Genomic DNA, 16,853 nt, shown 5'->3' on the forward strand with positions numbered 1-16,853 from the left:
CTGAGCCATTTGATGAAGAGATTAAAAAATTTGAAGAAAGCAACACACATATGTAGAACTTCTGAATCTAGATACCTCATGATGGGAGAATCTACAGTAAGATGTGAATGTTGATATTCATAGTAAAAAAAAGAGATATTAATGAGGTAATCAGCACTTTTCTTATAAATATTTAATATGCATAACTAAGATAAAGAATGACCAGAAGTGATGACAAGCATAGAAGACAGTCAGAAAATAAAATGCTAAACAAGAAATATTTGGAAAATAAAACCTTATCCCAGTTAAATCAGTGACCAGGCTCTTAACTGGTATTATGCTTATAATTTTTTTAAACAAATAACTGTCTATTTATGAAAGTAATACTTCAATGTAGAGAATTTTGAAAATCTAAAAGCATAAATAAAATAAATATCACCCATATTCCTTCCACTTAAAAGACAACCATTTAGCAAATTTATTTTCTTCTAACCCTTTTTCAATGGACACACACAGCATTTAGGTTGGGGACAGGGGAAATTTTGGGTACTTTATATACTTGTATTTAAATTATTTTTATTATTACATAGGTAATATTTTTACTGTATGAAATTTTAAAACTATAAATTGGCATATAGGGGAAATTAAGAGCAAACCATAAACCCACCATGAAGTGAAACCATTGGTGTTGTTAACAAGTTGGTTTATAGTCTTATATTCTTTTCCCGGTTACTTTCTAGCCTTATCTACCCCCTCTCCCTACACTTAATTTTAATTCTCTGTACATGTATCTCACCATTGTTCCTGGCTCATTGTTCCTGGCTCTTGGCTCAGCAGGGTGCCTCTGAAATTTTATAATACAGCCTCTTCTCCCCACTCTCCATGCACACCACTTTCCTGGCTAATTTATTTATAATTTGGCTCTGAAATTACTCTCTCTGTGTCCCTGTCACCAACAATTCTTGATTTCATCTGCTCTCATTTCAAATAAGTGATTGGTGCTGGTGTTCCCATAAGATTCAGTATAAACCTCCATCAGTTCATTTATAAGACATGGTACTTAAAAAAAAAAAAAAGAAATGGTACTTATTCTACTTATGTATCTTTGTCTACCTCTAGACCATGGCTTTTTATCCCTAGTACCTGTCACAATATGTGGCCTATATTAGATGCTCAAATACTGTTAGTTAAAATAATAGTAGTTATTATATAAAAAAGTTTTACCTCTCTCCATCTGTTTTTGATGTTTTAGAACTTCCATTTAATTTTTATCAGTGTACACCTGTTTTTATAAAAATATTCAGTTCCTTCCATTTGAGGAGATGTGTGTGTGTATATACAATACATGTACATTTAGTATGTATATTAGTGTGATTGGTATACATAGTAGTTTCCTAGGGCTGCTATAAAAATTACCACAAACTGGTAGCTAAAACAACAGAATTCTCTCACAATTCTAGAGATTAGAAATCCAAAATCAAAGTGTTGGCAAAGCCATACTCCCACCAAAGGCTCAAGGGAAAAATCCTTGTCTCTTCCTAGCTTCTGATGGTTGCCAGTGATCTTTCACATTTCTTGGCTTAGAGCTACATCATTACTGTTTCCATCATCACATGGCCTTCTTTGCTCTGTGTCTCTGTGTCCAAATCTCCCTTTCCTTTCTCTTACTATAATACCCATCATCGGCTTTAGGATCTATCCTAATCTTGCATGGCATCATCTTAATTACGTCTGCAAAGATTGTATTTTCAAGTAAGGTCACACTCACATATACCAGGGATTAGGACTTGAACTATCTTGGGGAGGGGGGAGACACCATTTAACTCACTACAGTACATGATATCACAAATGCTCTATACATTTATATTGGCATATTGTCACCTTGTAAATTTCAAGAAAATCAGCATCAGAGTCATTTAAAGTTAATAAATGGAAAAACAGCATCTGCTAAAATGAGTTTGAGACTCATTCATCTGTATTCCTTTTTATTGGTTTGTAATTTTAACAAATGTTTCCATTACTAAAGTCCTTGGGCACATCCTTGTAAACTAAATATCATAATACAAAAATTTAAGAAGCTAGTAATTTTCTTACAGATGACCGAAGATGAACCTTATGCTTAGCAGAGTAACACTGGATATAATAAGGTTTTACTAGCTATCCCATTAATTGAACATACTTCCTAAACTTAATTCTTTGACCTATGTTCTACAATATTATTGTTTCAGATATTATCACTATGGATTTAGATGATTTCTTGTCCCAAGAGTTTAGAGTGCTTACACATGGTAAAGTAAGTGAAATGCATTTTTAGAAAGTAGTATGTGAATGGATAATTTACATCATTTAAAAGATATGTAAACTGAGACTTGACACTTGAGTGATTTTACAAATATGAGGCTGTCACAGTTACAGATTTTACAATTTAGAACCATGTGGAGAGGTGCAGGTAACATAATGAGTGAATGGTGTGAATAAAACAGAATAAGTGCAATAACATTAAATTAGATATCAGAATTATAAAATCAAATATAAACAAGTGCTATAGGAACACAAAAAAGAAGTGGATCTTCTGAACAATATATTATCACTTGGGCTGAAGGCTTATATGGATTCATGGACAAATTGCTGCTCAGAAAAAAAATCATTCATTCAGCATACATTCCTTGAGTACTATGTAGCAGGCTCTGTAATAGCTGCACCTATTTTCTATGATGAATTTTGTAACTCTAGGGCAGTGACTGTGCTTATTTTTCTTTCAGCATACCCATGGCGAGCACAGTAGTGGTGGAGAGAGAACTGGGTCTGTATTAGAGAGCCTGGACTCATGGATCATGACTAATGATCATAAATCCCCCCATTCATTGAGTGCTTTGTAGTCCACATTTAAACTGTTAGTTCAAACATTCAGACTGCCTATGAAAAATGGTCAGAGGACACATACCATTTAAAGAGAGGAAAGAATGATGTGGAAAAATGTTAATCTTCAAGTGAATAAATTCACAAAAATTTAAATAAACACTGAAAAAACCTTTTTTCTTTTAATATAAACCCCAACTAGTGATTAATGGTGACAGTTCAACAAGCACTCTAAAAAAATATTTTTATGGTTATCAATTTGAAAGTGACTTGGAAATATGTATCAATAATGTTTTCGGGGCACCTGGGTGGCTCAGATGGTTAAGCTTCTGCCTTTGGCTCAGGTCATGACCCCAGGGTCCTAAGATCGAGCCCCACATCAGGCTCCTGGCTCAGCGGGGAGCCTGCTTCTTCCTCTCCCTCTGCCTCTCTCCCTGCTCATGCTCTCTCTCTCTCTGTATCTCTGTGTCTCAAAATGAATAAAAAAATAATAATAATGTTTTCAATAATTTTTTAAAAAAGATTTATTGATTTACTTTTTAGAGAGAGAGAGAGCACATGGCAGGGGGGGGCTTGGGACAGAGGGAGAGGGAGAGAGAATCTTAAGCAGACTCCATGCTGAGCTCAGAGCCCAAAATGGGGCTTGATCTCAGGACTCTGAGATCACGACCTGAGCCAAAATCAAGAGTCAGACACTTAACTGACTGAACCATCCAGGCTCCCCTTTCAATACTTTCTTAACCAATTTATTTTATAAAATTGTCACAAAACCTGATTTATATAGCACAAAAGACAAAAATTATGGACTACAGATTCTTAACCAACTGAGCCACCCAGGCGCCCTGGACTACAGATTCTTAACTATCTTTTGATTCACACATTTTCTTGAGAACCTTATGAAAAAAAGAGATACTCACCAGAAAAATGCACAATCACGCTAAATTTTGCAGTAAATTTCAAGTATCAGTTCCCCTGAAGCACAAATCTGGATCAATTTTAATTCTCTCTCTTTTCTTTTTATCTATTTCTCTCTATCTTTCAGTGAGGTAGATTGGGGGCAATGCAAAATTAAAAAATAAAATTCTGAGAAATCAAGTGAACAGTTTATTAAAAATTGCCTATAATGATCAAGAATGTTTATCCCAGGAGGTTGAAAGTTAGATTTGTTAATAAAACTCACCACATCAAAAGGACCAAGAACATAAATAAAGCAAGCTCAAACCAATAAAATACCAGTGATAACTCCTAGAATTTGAGAGGGAAAAGAGACATTTTGAGGCAACTGATTCAAAGTAACACACAATTTGATATCAATGATTCAGGTAGGGGTGGTGAGAGAAATTTGTATATATATTGACAAAAGTATACAGATGGGCATATTCAGGTAACATGGATTTGAACTCATGATCCTGAGATCAACACCTAAGCTGAGATCGAGAGTCAGATGCTTAACTGACTGAGCCACCCAGGTGCCCCCAGGTATCTGAATTTAAATGAGCAAATTCAGATAATATATGGGGTAAGTACATGGCAGGCAGATAATTAATACACACTGATCTGATTTTTAAAAACCACCTACCTAAGAAACTAACGAATATAGACTAAGAACTTCTGACATTTAAGTCAGAAATTTTTTCCTTGAATGATATTGCTAAAATTAGTAACTTGATACAATGAAACAAAAAATAGAAATCTGTGAATGTTCACTGAACTTTTAATGATAGTTTAAATGCTGTGTAGTCAAAACTATGTTTTCTCTGTGTCTTATTTTACAGCCATTGTGTATTCAGAGTCATTTCCCATTTATATATCATGATTATAGATTCATTTTTCATTGGGTTTGTATGTTTTTCATATTTTTAATGTATTAATCTTGCCATATACTTTTGATTTTCAAAGTTCTTATTCTGATAATAAACTGGTATGTTTCACAGTCTGAATTTGGTGGGGTATGACATGATAGTTTCATTATTTTCTTGTTTACTGCCTTCAAACATGTTCTCTTGGACCTCTCTTCTTTCCAGTCATTTTTAGGTATTAAAAAGAATATTTTTCTCTAAGTGAATTTGAAATTTCATTCTTGTACCAAAATCTGATTTTCTCCTGTACCATTCTTTCTCATTCTAGCTCAGATCTAACCTATGACTCAAGAGACCTACATTGAAGGAAGATAATTTGTTCTGTTCTTTCCCCCCTCTTTCTTCCACACACTCTTATTTTTATTTTTGGCTTTCACAGGCTCAAGTAAAGGGGATGGAGAACTGTATGAAAGAGACCAGAGGCATGTTACCAGGTTGCACTTTGAAGTCTGTGTATTCTTTCATGAATTATCCTTAGTCATTTTAATGTAGCCTGAAGTTTCTTCCTTTATGGGGGCAGACCACTGACAAATGATCATGTTCCATTTTTGTTACATGTTCAGTTGGCTCACGGGAAATCCATAAAAATGTTCTTTCCATGTCAAACAGTGAGAGTTCAGGTTCTGTCTTTCTAACCTGATGTCTCTCTGATTGTGTCCCCTATCACTCAATGCAAATAAAAACCCGGTGTAGATCCAAACTGTTCTGAATAAGCAGTTTTCCATTCAAGGCTGTTCATCCCTTCTCCCAGGGAAACTTATTTTGTACTCTAGTTGTTCTCTTGGCTTTCCTATCTCTTGGCCTAAGAGGACAGTAACAGTTTTCCTTAGGATGACGGTACATGACTCCCATAGGTTATCTATTTCAAAACACCTTCTTTAAATAGTTCTCTCTTTTTTTCATAAAATGATGATGAGTGATGGAGTCATGGTTTAAAGCCAATTGGACCATTTCTTAGTAAATCCTACAATACACACCATTAACTTCCTGGTACCTGTCTATAGAATACGGGAGAAATTAGAGTTTGTTAATCTCAGTTTTGGATCTCTACCTACAATTCTGAGGCAATACAAAATGTTCCCTTTATACTACTTTTGCAGAAAATCATACTTTTTGTCATGTTAAATTACTCAAAACAACTTTTTAGAAACTCTCAATCTTTCTATACAATAAGATGGCCACCATTTTTGTCTGCAATCTAAACCACCTCTTGGACTACTGATACATTATGTTATGAAAGGGACAGTCTCAGGCCACGTGACACTATTCACCTCAAGGTCACACCTGATTGAATCAGAATGAATCAATCCATGATTTGGGCTGAGAAAATAGATTCTTTTTCTTAATACTTTAAATGAAGAGATAAGGGAAACCAAGTCAATCTGATGTATGATGTATTGAGCACATAAATACAAAGGAAATATCCAATCAAAACACATGAAAGCTATAGAGCTTTAGTGTTTCTATAGACAAAAGTAGAAAGATTTCTTCACTGAGATGAATGCAAAAATAGGTTGTCAGGATAGGTGGAATTTTAAAAATGCAGAATGTGAAAAATGCATTCAGGCAGTGTTACTAAAATACTTCCTGGAGAGAAGAATAATTATGCTAATTAGGAAAACTGGACATGTACAGATGTGAAGTTTGGACAGTTTTAATTTAGAACATTCTTTAAAATAAAGGTGGCTACTCCCTCTTTGATCTTTGTGTGATGAAGCACAATTCTGGAGTGCTCTTAAGATAGCCCTAGTTAATGAGGTTCACAGTTTATTAAGATTCTTTAATGCCAGTGAAAATATGGGAAACAATAACCCAACACCCGATTTTTCAAAATTACTGCCCCTAATTATTTCTAATTCTATACTAATTTCTAATTCTAAGTGTTAGGCTGTTTATCTAATACTTTCCCTTTGGTTAAATAATCAGCCATTTGGAAAGAGAGTATTAGCATTAAGTTTATTGAAAAAAAAAAAACTGGCACAAGAGCCTTTGAAGAATCATATAATGGAAGACTATTATCTCTTCCTTTGGTGCTGAATAATGCAGAAATAGTACCAGTAAAACAATGAGCAAAAATTTCGTCTTGGTTTAATTCACTATAATTCAATCAACTTTAAATTAAATAACAAAGTTATCCAATTTTGTATAATGATATAAAATCTACAAAAATGAAGTTGGGGATTGAAATAAATGAGTCATATTGCCTTCTAAGATAGTCTGTTTTATTAGAAGTCAAACCTCAGAATTCATTTCAGCATACCTTTATAAGACTGTTCCATTAAATAAAGTATATTTTAAGTTGCTTTTTAAAAAATAATTAGGTCAGCTCTGATATTTAGAAATTGGTAGTCATTGGGACATCCTTACAAGAAAATTAATGGCTTTCCTCGGACTTATAAAGAAATTGAGTTTACAAGGAGAACTACCACCCTAAAATATGGAGATATAGGTAAATACAGAGAATCATTACTGAGATCTGCTTATCTGGAGCAGAAGCCACTGAGCCACAAACAGATAGGAACATATATTTAGTAATTTTGATGAACTGCTGGAGACCAAGAGTGGATAAGCTTAAGTGTGAGAAACTCTGAAGGCTGCAGTCTTATTCTTAGGGGATACCACACCCATGGTTCCACCCATCCCAATGTAGGCCCCCTGCAAGTTCCAGATTCTCACAGTGAAGATCTCAGAAAGATCCCTCCATCTGGATCATCAGAATCAGACTCAATATAACAGAGATGTTGGAATTATCAGACATGGGATTTTAAAGAAAACTGGGATTAATATGTTAAGGGCTCTACTGAGAAAAATGCATAAAGAGATAGGCAGTATATACAGTAAATCTCTAAAAAGAAATGAAAAGAAATGCTAGAAGTAAAAGAAACATTGTAACAGAAATAAGAAAGAATCTGTGTGTTTAAAGATAGGACAATAGGGAATTCCAAAGGACAAAAAAGAATGAAAAAAACAGAACTAATACCTAAGAACTGTGGGATAACATCAGAAAGGTTGAACAAGCATACAGTTGGAATACACAAATGATAAGAAAAAGAAAGCAGTGCAGAAGAAATATTAAAATGATAATTGCTGGGTGTCTGGGTGGCTCAGTTGGTTAAGTGACTGCCTTTGGCTCAGGTCATGATCCCAGGGTCCTGGGATCAAGTCCCACATCGGGCTCCCCCTGCTCAGTGGGGAGCCTGCTTCTCCCTCTGCCTGCCACTCTCCCTGCTTGTGCTCTCTCTCTCTCTCTGTCAAATAAATAAATAAAAAATCTCCAAAAAAAATGATAATTGATTAATGGCCAATACTGAACTTCCCAAAATTATTAATGGCCAACACTGAACACTGAGTAATGTATACAATTTTTGAATCACTGTATTGTACACCTGAGACTAATATAACACTGTATGTTAACTATACTGGAAAAAAATAATGACCAACAAACCACAGATTCAGGATGCTTGGAGAACACCAAACAACAGCAATAACAAACAAAAACCCACATCTAGGCATATCATATTTGAACTATAGAAAACTAAAAACAAAGAAAAAATATTCAAAAACTTAAAAAGAAAAAAAAAAACCTTATTGATTGGGAGAAAAAAGGTAAGAATTACAGTACCTTCTCAGAATCCATGCAGGCAAAAAGAGAATGAAGTAAAATATTTAAAGTGTTGAAAGAAGAAAAATACCTACCAACATAGAATTTTCTGTCTAGTGAAATTATCTTTCAAGAGTAGGGGAGAAATAAAGACTTTCTCAGAATAACAAAAAGTCAGGGGATTCAACACCAGCAGACTTGCCTTAAAAAATGTTAAAAGAAGTTCTTCAGGCAGAAGGAAAATGATATAGATCAGAAAATTGAATCTACATAAAGAAGAGACTAGAGAAGAAATAAATGAATGTAAAGTGAAATCTGTTATTTTTCTTATTCCTACTTTATCCAAATATAACTGTTTGAATAAACAATAGTAGAAATGTATTGGGTGACTACAGCATTTAGATAAGTGAAATGAGTGACAGCAATATCACAAGGGATGGGAGGCAGGAAATGGAAATACTCTGTTATAAGGTGCCTGCACTACACATGGAGGGGTATAGTGTTATTTGGTGGTGGGCATAGAGTCATCCAAAAATGTTTATTATAAACTCTTGTCAGCATAGAACAACAATAACAAAATAACAAAAACAAGATCTAACTATATACTGTCTTTAAACCAACTTTAAATACAAAGACTCACATGGTTAAAAGTACAGAGACAAAGACATATCATGCCAACACTAATCAATAGAAAGCTGAAGTATCTAATTTCAGACAAAACAGTCTTCAGAATAAGCAGAATTATCGGGGATGGATTAAAAAGTGCAATGCATAGGAGTAAAGGGTTCCTTTCTCCCAGAAGGCATAATGAATGATTCTAAACATGTATGCATCTAACATCAGTGTGTCAAAAGACATGAGGCAAAACTAATAAAACTGAAAGGAGGAAGAGACTGATTTTCTATTATATTTGAAGAATTCAGCACTCCTTTGTCAGTAATTGATACATCAAACGGGCAAAAATCAATGAGGATGTAGACAACATGAGCAGCACAATCAACTTTATCTAATTGACATTTATAAAATACTCTATTTAGAAACAGCAGAATACACATTTTTCTCAAGCTCCTGTAGAAAATTCCCCAGGGATAGAGTTTAATAGCAATGTTTTTGCTATTAAACATTCTTTAACACATAAAGTTACACACACACACACACACACACACAGCATATATAATACATTTATATATGTATATAGAATCTTCTCAGAGTGCGATGCACTCCATCTAAAAATAATAACAGAAAGATAGCTGGAAAATATCCAAACGTCTTGGCATTATACATCACATTTCTAAATAATTCAAGGGTCAAAGAAAAAGTTTCAAGAGAAATTTAAAAATATTAAAAGAAAATAAAAATACAACTTATCAAAATTTGTGGGATGCAGCTAAAGTAGTGCTTAGAGGAAAATTTATAGCATAAATTAGAAAAGAAGAAAGATCTAATACCCATAACCTAAGCTTCGACATTATGAAATTTAAAAAAGAAGAGAAAATTAAACTAAGGTAGGCAGAAGAAATAACTAATAAAAATTAGGGCAAAAAAGAAGGCATCAGGTACAGATTTTTTTTCTGATAAATCCTACCAAACTTTTAAGGAAGAAATTATAATTAATTCTTCATAATCTTTTACAGAAAATAGAAACAGAAAGTTTAATTTAATTTAGTTAAGCCAGCGGTGTCCTAATATCAAGTCCAGATAAAAACATTAGAAAATTATGTACCAATATCTCTCATGAAAATAGAAGCAAAATATTAACAAAATGAATTCAGCAATATGTAGAAAGAATAATACATCATGATTAAGTGGGATTCCTTATAGAACTAGAAGGCTTCTTGAATAATCAAATCAATTAATATAATTCATCATAATAACAGACTGAATAAGAAAAACACTATAATCATATCAATAGATTCAGGAAAAGGGATCAATAGATTCAGGGAAATTTCAATACCATCCATGATAATATAATAAAAAAACAAATATAAGAGAACTTCCTTAATGTAATAAAAGAAATGTCAATATCTATAGCTAACATTTAACTTAATGATGACATGATGACCACTTACCCTCTCTGTGAGCGAGGTGAGGATATCCTCTTTCACCACTTCTAAACAACCTCATGCCAGAAGAACTACCTAATTACAATAAGAAAAAGCAATAATTATACAAATTAGAAGGGAAGAAAAAAAGTGTCTTTATTTGGAGATCATATGATTATCTATGTAGAAAATCCTAAAAACTCCAAAAAAAAAAATAACTTTCTGAAACTAATAGACAAGTATAGCAAGACTGTGGGATACAATGTTAATATACAAGTATCAATTGCTTACCTACAAGCCAGAAATGAACATTTGGAAATTGAAATAAAAAATGTTTATAAAAGTACCAAAAAATAAAGTACTTTTATACAAATCCAAGTAAATATGTGTATGATCTATATGCTGAAAACTACAAAACAAAATGATAAGAAAAAATAAAAGAAGAACTAAATAAATGGAGAGCTAATCCATGTTCAGGGACTGGAAGATTCAATATTGTTCATATAATAATTCTATGCAATTTGATCTGTAGACTCAGCACAATCTCAACCAAAACTCCAGAAAACTATGTTGTAGAAACAGAGACTGATTCTAAAATCTATATGGAAATACAAAGGTCCTAGAAGAGCAACACGGTATGGAAGAAGACCAAAGTTGGAGTACTCATAATAACTAATTTTAAGGCTTCCTACAGTAACTAAAACATTGTGGTATCAGTAAAATAACAGGAACACAGATCAGTGGAAGACAATAGATAGAAACCAAATCACACAAAATAATGAACTGTTGACAAATGCACAAAGGCAATTCAATGGAGAAATGACAATCTTTAAACAATTAATGCTGAAACAATGTAGGTCTCTAAATGTATAGAAAAGGGACCTAGACACAGGCCCTACACCTTACACAAAAATTAGCTCAAAATGGACCATAGACTTAAATGTAAAATGCAAATGTATATAACTTCAAAAAAAAAGTAGGAGGAACTCTAGGTAATTGGGTTTCATGATGAGTTTTTAGTTATAACACCAAAAACATGCTCCATGAAAGAAAAAAATCGACAAATTGGATGTTATTAAATTTGAAAACTTCTACTCTGCAAAAGTCACTGCTAAAAGAATAAAAAGACAAGCTATAGACTTTTGTCTTTTGCCATTTGTCATTAGGAAAATGAAAATTAAGAGATAATATACATCTATTAGAATGGTTAAAATCCAAAAACAAAACAAATGAACAAACTCCTGATGATATCAATTACTCTTTTTTTTTTTTTTAACTTATTTATTTGACAGAGAGATAGCACAAGTAGGCAGAGTGGCAGGCAGAGGGAAAGGGAGAAGCAGGCTGTCTGCTGAGCAGGGAGCCTGATGTGGGGCTCGATCCCAGGACTCTGGGATCATGACCTGAGCCGAAGGCAGCCGCTTAACCGACTGAGCTACCCAGGCGTCCCGATATCAATTACTCTTAAGTATGCAGGGCAACAGGCACTCTTATTCATGCTGGTGGAATACAAAAGGGTACAGCTGTTTTGTTTTGTTTTGTTTTGTTTTTAAGATTTATTTATTTGATAGGGAGAGAGGGAGAGAATCCTCAAGCAGACTCCCAGTTGAGTGGAGCTTGATCCCAGGACCGTGAGATCATGACCTGAGCTGAAATCAAGAGTTAGCCGCTTAACCAGCTGAGCCACCCAGGTGCCCTGGTACAGCTACTTTGGATGACAGTTTGACATCTCTTAAAAATCTAAGCATAATCTTACTATATAGCCCTGTTATAGTACTCCTAGGTATTTCCCCACTTGATATGAAAACCTGCATGCAAAAATTTACAACTTTATTCTTAAGCAGCAAAAACTGGAAGCAACCAAGGTGCCATTTAATAAGTAAATGGATAAACAAGCTGTGTACATTCATACAATGGAATTCTATTAAGCTATAAAAAAAGAATGAGTGGGGCACCTGGGTGGCTCAGTTGGTTAAGTGTCTGACTCTTGGTTTCAGGTCAGGTCATGATCTCAGGGTCATGATATCAAGCCCCCAGTCAGGCTCCACACTCAGCACAGAGTCTGCTTGAGATCTTCTCCCTCTGCCCCTCCCCTTGCTTGCACTCTCTTAAAAAAAAAAAATATGAATGAGCTATTAAGCCACACAAAAACACTGCTAAATCTTAAATGCATATTGTTAAGTGAATGAAGTCAGTCTGAAAACGCTACACATTGTATGATCCCATTAATAAAACATTCTGAAAAAGCAAAACTATAGAGATGGTAATTAAATCAGTGATTGCCAGGCATTTGGGAAGGAAGAAAGGTTGAATCATGAAGTACAGAGGATTTTTTTAGGGTGATAAAACTATTCTGTAAGATACAGTAATGGTGGATACACGACACTATGCAGGTGTCAAAATCCATGGAACTTTAGAGTACAAAAGGCTAAACCTAATATCTACAAATTTAAAACATTTACAAGTTTAGGTTATCCCAAGAAGAAATGTGAACTGTGACAAAATGATCCAACTGTATTATAAATTTGTGAAATAATTTCACTGAAGGGGGTGGGAAAAATGTGCTCATCAAAGTAATTTTGGAAATGAATATAGACTAAGACTAAATGCAAAAGAAATTACACAGGAGACTTATAGTCTACTTGTTAAAATTATTTTCCATGGGTTAACAATTTTGTTTTTTTTTTTAAAATATGGAATGCTTCATGAATTTGCATGTCATCCTTGCGCAGGGGCCATGCTAATCTTCTCTGTATTGTTCCAATTTTAGTATATGTGCTGCTGAAGCGAGCACTGAGTTAACAATTTTGAAACCTCTTTATGTGTATGTTGGAATTGACCAAATGAATAAATGGATAGCAGAGTGTGGAAGCCAGGTTTCTCACTGTTGGACTATGTGGTTACAAACGAGCAAGGGAAGAAGCTAGAATGATCTATGTGGTAATGGGTTAGAATTGAAGACATCACTATGAACTCATATTTAGCTTAATATAGATACACATGAATACATACAGAAATATTTATAGATATGTGTAGACAGAGAATGTAGTGGAAGTTAAAATCAGAACTATACCACAAATAATTTGTTCCTATTGAATTGTGACAATGCCTAAGATTAGACTTCGGTAAACAAAGTCATGTATTATTTAGAAAACTGAAGATGAAAAATCTTTGACCATTTGAACAGATGGCTATCTGATAGATGTTGATGTCTGATAATTATAGTCGAGATTTTTATAGTCAGAGCGAGCATATGAGTTAAATAAGCTCCCTTGCAGAATGAAGTTTGAACAAGGTATATTCTAATTTGGGCATGGTTTATATTACATGAGCAGTAGTATAATAATTAATCAGTAGTAGCAAATCAATAAAAATAGTGAGATAATAGGATATTAAGCAATTATTTGAGAACATATTTAATATCTGCATACTATTAGATTATGAGCTCCATATTAACCACCACATCCTTAGAACCTATCATATGGCCTAATAAATAGAAGGCACTCAATAATATTTATCAGATAACTGAATGAACATTATAGGTATTTGTCAGGAAAAACTGGACTGGTCTATGGTAACAAACAGGCCCCATATCTCACTGGCTAAAACAAAACCTTCACTTAATACTCATGATGAGTTCACTGCTGATTTGGCAACTCTCAAGGCCAGTTGTCATCCATGTAATATTTCAGCAATTGAGGTTGTTTAAGTATTGTAGATCCATCACCTCAAAAATGAGAACTTCTCTCTGATTAACACAGTGGGAGAAAGGAGAAGCTGAGAATTACCCACTGGCTTTTCATTGCCTTAGCCTAGAGGGAACACATGTTCTTTCGGGTCATGTTTAATTGGTCAGAACTAGTCACATGGTTCCCCTTGACTGCAAGGGGGACTGGAAAATATAGAAAAGGAAATCAAATGGTTGATTAGCATTACTGTCTCTTTCTCCATAATTATTCAAATGAAAGTTAGTTGAAAGAGGGGCACCTGGTTCGCTCAGTAGTTGAGCGTCTGCCTTTGGCTCAGGTCATGATCCCAGGGTCCTGGGATCAAGCCCCGCACCAGGCTCCCTGCTTGGTGGGAGGCCTGCTTCTCCCTCTCTCACTCCCCCTGCTTGTATGCCCTCTTTCGCTGTCTCTCTCTCTGTCAAATAAATAAATAAAATCTTAAAAAAAAGTTAGTTGAATGAACAAATGAATGAATGAAGATAATGAAGCTAGAATAATTGAAGCATAAGTCTATCATTTATCATTTTACATTACCACAGAAATGCCTACTACCTTTTCCTCTTTTATTTAATTATTGTAGGTAATTGGTTGTTTCCTTTTAAGGTTGGTTTCTAGGTTATGCAATCTTACATTTTTCTAGGTTCTAAATTTTTCATTTCTTTTTACTTTACAAGTACGAGACATCTTTCAATAGATAACTGTCATTAAAGACCCAATCTGCATGAATCATCCACTTTAATGATGTTCACTTTTATCCTTCCTCATTCAAAATCCACTATGAAATGTAATAACATAGGAACCAAACAGCATATGGGTTTGTTTGATGATTACATTTATAAGAGAAATGCTAGTCTAAACTTTGTTCTTCAGGTTTCAGATCAGTTTAAAAGGAGCCTTTGAAACTTGGCTTCTTAAATCTTTGACTATAAAACAATTTGCATCTCTAGATAGAAAGTACCTGAAACATTTATTCCCTTAATAATTAAATTTTTGTAATGAAATCAAGCATGTTTCCTAAGGAGAAGTAAAAGAAGTATTAGAGAGAAGGGCAGAGAGAGCAGGTAAGATTTGTACATGTTGCAAAATGAAAGAAATGCTAATTGGGCTGCTAGAACCAAAGTGAAGTCAGACCCTTAGTTAAACTTCCTTTTTTGATATTATACCCAGTGTATCAGGAAAGGTAAATTCAATATTTACTTCCAAGTCTGGGGTCCCCGTGTCTTTGCAATTCTCTACGGATAGTAATGTTTATTTTCAATACTTCAAAAAATCTGATGGATATTACCACTTTCCCCTAAAATTATACAAGCTAACTGAATGAAATAGCTTGCTTTTGAATGTAATTAGTCAAGTGTAGTGATATGGTTGTCTTATGACGATACAACAAAGTGGTATGTTAAACCACTGACTGAATTCCAAATCCTAGTTCAATTACTTATAAGCTGGGTTATGTTGGGCTAATTAATTTTCCTGATCTTTATTCCTCATCTATAAAATCAGGATCCTAACAATCACACATCACAGTTTTGGGGATTAATGACATAACATATCAAATGTCCAACATATCTCTCTTTGTCAGCTTAGGCTGCTATAACAAAATACCATACACTGGGTGGCTTAAACAACAGACATTTGCTTCTCATAGTCAAGACTTTATCTAAGTCCAATTACCTCTCAAGACCCTACTCCAAATGCCACTACATTGTGGGGTTAAGGACTTCAATATGTGACTCTAGTGGGGGACACAAACATTCAGTCCATAACAATAACCTAAGTGCTGATCTCTACACAAATTTTCAGTCAGAAAAATTAAAATTGTAGCTAATCACTATAAACTATAATATTAAAGAGTTCAAAAGTTTGTAAGTCCAACTACGATAAGACCCAGTAGTTATGAAAAGTGGTTTTCTAGTGCCATAGGAAGAGTAATAATTCAGTTGGACAGACCAAAAAAGTAATTTATGATTTTCTCCAAACTAACATTGTGGAACTGGAAAATTCAAAAAGGCAGGACATAAAATATTGTATAACCCTATGGTCTTCTAGAAAGAAAAGAAAAAAATAAGTGTGAAATTAGAGAAACTGGCATGAAGGCCAATGTCTTCTAGATTTTCCCTCTATCTGCATGCAGTAAGCATACTTAATGTTTGTCATATTTGTTATATGATATTATTAAAATATATTTAATTTTCTAATAAAACATTTTGACTTGTTTGTTGAGCTTTTCAGATACACTTAGGCATACTGTGTGCAGGTATATGTTATGTTAATGCCCTTGAAACGAATTACCTATAGGGATTGTCTGGCACATAGTAGGTGCTGAATAGGCATTTGTTTCTCAAGGATTTCTTAATGATTTAATAATTTATGGTACAGGAGTTAATAAATATATTATATTTAATTAGATACAAAAAATGATATGTGACATAATCCAGTTCATATTCATAGAAATTGACCCTAGAACCTCTTGTTTTAGTCTTCCCTTTCCTGGGCCCTGGTGAGGGTGTGGGATGTAGCACAGTGCTGGTGGAGGCAAGGGTTTTCCACTGCTTGGATCTATGAAAAAAGTCAGGGAAAGGAACCTTAGAGGTAGGTATATTAGATTCCTGGAGCTGCCATAACAAAATACCTCAAACTGGGTAGCTTAGAAAAAGGGGAATTCATTGTTTCACAGTTCTGGAGACCAGAAGTCCAAAATCAAGTTGTTCGCAGGACCACACTCTGAAAGGCACTAGGAAAGGATCTATTCCAAGGCTCACTTACAGCTTCTGGTAGTGACAGGAGT

General features: G+C 34.2%; 1 non-coding gene across 1 annotated transcript; it reads right to left on the reverse strand.

Annotated features, from left to right (window-relative positions):
• Positions 1–13,027: 13,027 nt before the first annotated feature.
• Positions 13,028–13,134, reverse strand: LOC123326514. Its single transcript, XR_006541137.1, has one exon. It is a non-coding gene; the product is annotated as a U6 spliceosomal RNA (small nuclear RNA).
• Positions 13,135–16,853: the final 3,719 nt, after the last annotated feature.

The sequence above is a fragment of the Neomonachus schauinslandi genome, chromosome 13 (genome assembly GCF_002201575.2).
Source record: "Neomonachus schauinslandi chromosome 13, ASM220157v2, whole genome shotgun sequence".
Taxonomy (NCBI): Eukaryota; Metazoa; Chordata; class Mammalia; order Carnivora; family Phocidae; genus Neomonachus; species Neomonachus schauinslandi.